General features: G+C 45.8%; 1 long non-coding RNA gene across 9 annotated transcripts in view; it reads left to right on the top strand.

Moving 5' to 3' along the window:
- Positions 1-1,919: 1,919 nt before the first annotated feature.
- Positions 1,920-6,075, top strand: part of LOC135178754 (uncharacterized) — a 50,891-nt gene continuing 46,735 nt past the window's right edge. For all 9 annotated transcript variants that reach the window (XR_010303733.1, XR_010303727.1, XR_010303731.1 and 6 more), the window contains exon 1: positions 1,920-2,069. This is a non-coding gene — a long non-coding RNA (uncharacterized LOC135178754). The remainder of the gene's footprint in view (positions 2,070-6,075) is intronic.

Here is a 6,075-nt window from a genome sequence, read left to right as displayed (position 1 = left end):
GACCTCTACAGTTTCCCAGCTGTTGTGGACTAATACTGCTGTAGTGTTATGGTGTCACATTTGTGATTTTGCTAGGAAGCTTTCAAGCTGCTGGATGTGTAAGAGTCATTCACAAGCTCTGCAGCCAGCCTGTCACCAGCTTTGGTCTCCATGGTTGGACGAGCTGGTGATCTGCTACATCAACACAATGAGTAAACCAGGTTTCCCCAACAAAAATATAACTCCTTCTTTTTTTCCCCAAGAAAGAACACGTTACCAGATATCTAGCTGAAGTGAAACCATCATATTTGTTGGATTATCTTTTGAAGAGAATATTCAAAGAGCCCAGAAAACTGGGCTTTGTTATTGACTTTGCCAAGGAGTCATTCTGTAACCCGAGGCAAGATGCTTATCACCTGCTTGCTTGCACCTACCCCATATAAACTAAAGAAAGACCAAGGAAAACCAATATCCTTCCCCACCCTTTACTCTTGCCAGGTGTTTTAAAAGGTTCAGGTGGGAAAGTGCTTAAAAACATTCAGGTGGAAAGTGGTAGGCAAGGGAAAACCATCACGGGTTGGAAAACATCACCCTTGCGGTTGGTTTACAGCAAGCTGTGAGAGGAAAGCTACAATCTGACACCACCGCTTCGAAGAGAGGGAAAGCAGCAGCGCTGCTGGAACTGAAAAGGGATTGGGTTTATTTTGTTGGAACTGAAAAGGGATTGGATTTATTTTGTTAATTGCAGTCCTTTTGAAAAACGATGCTGGTCCTGCTAGCGGAGCGCTAATTAGCGTCGGGATGCGGCACACAGCACAATAAAGGCTGCTGCTGAGCAACGTGAAGGAAGAAGAGATTGTTCCCGGGGTGCTGATGGGTTAACAAGATTGCTGTAGAGGTATGCCACAGGTAAACTTGACTTCTCTTTTTTTTTTTTTTGCGAGCTGCTGCCTTGCTCTTTGTGTCCATTAGTAGATGTTTTCCATGGTGGGAAGCTGAGGAAAGTATCTCCCCTTTTAGTCACCGCTGACGTTCATGTTGTGGGCTTCAGCTCTTTAAGATGGGGAAGTGCTCAGGTTAACAGCATTAAAAATTTGTTTTGTAATGATGGTTCCCATTTTAAAACCAAAATCAAGACTCCCTGTCTCACAGTGTGATTTTATCTGACACTTTGTCTGATTGCACATGGTATTGTGTGACTCTGGCCTCTTGCTGACAAACATCTTTAATGCTCAGTTTAGAACCATCAGCAGTCAGGTATCATCATAGTATCATATCATAGTATCATCAGGGTTGGAAGAGACCTCACAGATCATCAAGACCAACCCTTTACCACAGAGCTCAAGGCTAGACCATGCACCAAGTGCCACATCCAACCTTGCCTTGAAGTGCCCCAGGGATGGCGACTCCACCACCTCCCCGGGCAGCCCATTCCAGTGTCCAATGACTCTCTCAGTGAAGAACTTCCTCCTCACCTCAAGCCTAAATCTCCCCTGGCACAGCCTAAGGCTGTGTCCTCTCGTTCTGGTGCTGGCCACCTGAGAGAAGAGAGCAACCATCTCCTCAGTTTTCCCTCTCATTCATTTTTTTTGTTCTTCAGGCAGAAATATGCTTTGTAATGTTTCATTCATGGGGAAGAGAAAAAGTGTTTTTCTCTCTCCTCCTCAGTTATTTATGGAGGTTTTCTGGATGTATCAGAGAAGCTTGTGGCTTTGCATTCAGGATTTTCCCATACAGGCACATGGAGAAGCACTTTGCTGCTGTACATGGAGAGAATAGTTGGTGACACCGTGTCATATCCACCACAGTTGTCTTTTGCATCCATTCTTGCCTTCTCTAGTGCTGGCAGTGGAGACCTCAGGGAAGCACTAAAGCAACAAATGAAATTACAAAGAGTGTATGATTTATTTTTGTAACCACAGGAATATTTTTTTCACAGCAGTACTCTGGAACCCTTTTGGCCTAGGTAGCTGGAGGCCTGTAATGGTCCTTAGCAGGATTGCTCTCATTGTGCACTTCTGTCCTTGGCTGGCTTTGGGTAAGATAAGAGCTGTCTCAGCATCAACTTCAGGTGCACACCAACCATTCTGGTAAGTCTAGTCAAACATATACAAGCATTTGTAGTTATGAATGTATAAATATTAGTTATGCATTTAAGAAATCATCCTGGAATAACACATGTCTGATGTTCCCAAATTCTGTTATATCCTAAATGGCCATCTAGAGATCTGTGTCAAGTGTAGTCCTCACAGATGGACTGGCAAGAGCCAAGCTGAGGCAGAGACATGCAACCTACTGTGACTTTGTTGCAGATAAGCTCAACTATATCGTCCTGGGAAATTCAGTGCTCAGTGCTTCTCTCTTCTCTTTTGTACTATACATGGGGGATGAGCCCCAAGAATGTGTCTTTTGGCCCATATTAGAAGAGCTGGCAGGCAGTCCTAGAGCAGGATCAGGCTTTTCAACAGCTGGGTTTTATTCAGATATTGGAAAGAATATTCTCCACTAAACTGTGAGGAGGTTTCTCTCATAGGCTTCACCTGAGCAGTACTGAGTATTTCACAAACCCTTCATGCTGAATGAGCTCAGACTCCCCAGCGACCCACAAGGTATTCACTACAGAAGAGAGACAAATACAAGTACGTGCAGCAAAGGAGGGGTGTCCTCTCTGCTGGAAGAAAATAGGGGGGAAGATATCACAGAATCTCAGGGGCTGGAAGGGACCTTGAAAGCTCATCCAGTCCAATGCCCCTGCCAGAGCAGGATCATCTATACCAGAACACACAGGAACGCATCCAGGCAGGTTTTGGATATCTCCAGAGAGCGAGACTCCACAAGCCCCCTGGGCAAACAAATACTAATTTAGTAGTAAATGATTGTATTTGTAATGAATTCTCTGCATATGGTGGTGCGTGAGATCTTTGGGCACATATGCACAGCAGTGTTGGTAGGACATCACTGTGACCATCAGACTAAACAAGGTGGAAAAATAACCAAGACACTCAGGGACTAATGAAACAAGGACTCCCAAGGAGGTAAATGAGGATGGCTATCTTGAATGATTTCTGCTCCTTACTATTTCTTACCTTAGATTGTTCATGTGCATGAGCCAGAGACGTTAGCTACTAATTCCACTCTGTAGTCGCATGTTTCATAGCAGTCTTTAGCCTGTTAGTGGTTCTTGTGTTGTGTGAGAAAGGTTTGCACAGAATGTCAGGGGCTAGAAGGGACCTCGAGAGCTCATCCACTCCCACTCCCTCACCAGAGCAGGATCACCTAGACCAAATCACAAAGGAACACATGCAGGTGGGTTATGAATATCTCCAGAGAGGGAGACCCCACAGCTCCCCTGGGCAGCCTGTTCCAGGGTTCTATCACCCTCACAGAGAAAAAAATTCCTCCTCATGTTTCCATGGAACTTCCTATGCCTCAATTTCCACCATTGCCCCTTGTCCTGGCATTGGGGGTCACCGAGCAGAACCTGGCTGCTTACTCCTGGCATTCACCCTTTACGTATTGATAAACATTGATATGGTCAACATTGAAATAGCTCACACTGCTTACACTCACTACTCAGAGTCAGAGGAGGAAGCTGAGGGTCAGAGGAAGGACACCAAGTCCGGTCAAAGATGTGTGTAGAGACACTTTTCAGTTGCCAGCTGGTCAATGTGCTAGCAGCAGCCCTCCCTCATATTGCGCAGTGTCCAGTGGAGCACAGCTGGGTCAGGAACAGCTCAGTGCCTCACCAGACAGCAATGTTCTTGCAGCTGGGGTTGCAGGCAGAGGCACAGCAGCTTCCGTGCAGGTGGCTTATGATAAGCAGCTGTAGAGGTGACACCCTGCCTCCCTGTGTGGAGTGGCTGGCTGGGAATATGGAACTGGAGCTCACCACTCTGACGCCCTTCAGGGATTTCTGAATAGAGTACATAGAATCATAGAATGGTTTAGGTTGGAAGGAACCTCAAAGATCATTTACTTCCAACCCCCCACCATAGGCAGGGACACCTCCCATGACCTGTCCCAGGGAACAGGTTGCTCAAGGCCTCATCCAACCTGGCCTTGAATGTCTCCAGGGAGGGAGCAGCCACAACCTCCCTGGGCAACCTGTGCCAGTGTCTCATCACACTCACTGCAAAGAGCTTCTTCCTAACATCCAGTTTAAATCTCCCCTCTGCCAGTTCAAACCCATTACTCCTCATCCTGTCATTGCAAGACCTTGTAAGTAGTCCCTCCCCAACCCTCCTGTAGCCCCTTCAGATATTGGAAGGCCACTGCAAGGTGTCCTCAAAACCTTCTCTTCTCCAGGCTGAAGAGCCCAAACTCTCTCAGCCTGTCCTCATGGTGGAGCTGCTGCAGCTCTCTGATCATCTTTGTGGCCTCCTCTGGACTCGCTCCAACAGTTCCATATCTTTCCCTTCTTGTGCTGGGGGCTCCAGAACTGCACACAGTACTCCAGGTGGGGTCTCATGAGAGCAGAGACATGGTAGCCACAGGATTTTCCAACAAACTGGAGATGCTTTTTCTGTCAGAGCAATACACCAGCAGATGGGGAGAAAGGGAGATGACTGCTCTTCTCTTGTTCCCCTAGGAACTGCAGGTTTGCAAAATGCAAATTGTGTTGTGACCAAAATGCCTACTCTGAAGCAATATGGTTCCCTTTTTTGAGACAAAAGATAATATAATTTTGAGATAAAGAGATGTTCTGTATGGAATTGCATCATCTAAAGCTGCTTTTTTTTCTCTCTAGTTTTTTTTTTTGGGTTTAGTTCTTGTGCCATTTTATTTTTTTAACACACTGATCCAAAGGGATAATACCTCTGGATAGTGAAAAAGAAATTGCTTATATCAATTCTTGTTTTTCCCCTGTTTCTTTATATCCCTATAATTTTTTTTACAGTCCTGATGACTTTAAGTTCTACAGGTGAGTAGTTTTGAAGCTGATCTGTTTATACAGCACAGAGATATGCATTTTTGGCATTCCCAATGTTCACAGAATCACAGAATTTCTTAGATTGGAAAAGACCTTCAAGACCATCAAGTTCAATCATTAGTTTCACACTGACAAGTCCTTGACTAAACCAAATCCCTCAGCACATCTAGTCTCTATGGTTGGAAAGGACCACCAGGATCATCCAGTCCAACCTTCATCCCAGCATCCTTCATCACTACACCATAGCCTCAAGTGCCTCATCCACTCTTTTTTTAAACAGCTTGTGCTAGTTTGAAGCTAGTTAGAATGTTTTGGTGAGAAGGATTAGATCACAGGCTGTGAAAGAGAAACAATGATGATGTCTACTTCACTCATAGGTTTGCTGATGTGTATAAGAACAAGAGTATAAACACAGATAAGGTATTTGCATTTCAGGCACTGCCTGAGCTCTGGGCTGCATTTCTCTCTAACCTCACCCTCCATCTCTCTGGTTAATCCACCTGCTCCCTAACCCCCCTGGCCGAATCTCCATTCTTCCTTGGGGCACAAGGCAATGTCTAGGGTAAGATAGAGGGGTGGGAGAAGGTGGAAGGGCAATTGGGAGCCCCTCCTGGGGACTCAGGTTTCTGGGAGGACTGTAGTGTTTCTGTATTACCTTCTACCTTGTGTATTTCTGTCTATAACTGCATATATTGTAAACATCTGCTTCTATATTCTTCTAAGCTGTAAATATAAGCTTCATTCAATTTCCAGAGCCAACTGAGTCTACTCTGGGTGATTTCCAAAGTGGGGGGAGAGAGGGTGTGTGTAACAGCCAAACCACCACACACCTCCAGGGCTGTCGACTCCATCACCTCCCTGGGCAGCTTGTTCCAGTGCCTGACCACCTGCTCAGGAAAGAACTTCCTCCCAGTATCCAACCTAAACCTCCCCTGATGTACTTGAGGTCATTTCCTCTTGTCCTATCATTAGTAATTCAGGAGAAGAGAACAGGTCCAGCCTCACTACAACCTCCTTTTAGGTAGTTGTAGAGGGCAATAAGGTCCCCTCTCAGCCTCCTCCAGACTAAACAACCCCAGCTCCCTCAGCCACTCCTCATAGGTCATGTTTGCCAGACCTCTACCAGCCTTGTTGCTCTTCTCTGAACCTGCTCCAGCACCTCAATG

The sequence above is a fragment of the Pogoniulus pusillus genome, chromosome 10, assembly GCF_015220805.1.
Source record: "Pogoniulus pusillus isolate bPogPus1 chromosome 10, bPogPus1.pri, whole genome shotgun sequence".
NCBI classification, from domain to species: Eukaryota; Metazoa; Chordata; class Aves; order Piciformes; family Lybiidae; genus Pogoniulus; species Pogoniulus pusillus.
This window is presented reverse-complemented; position numbering and strand designations above follow the sequence as displayed.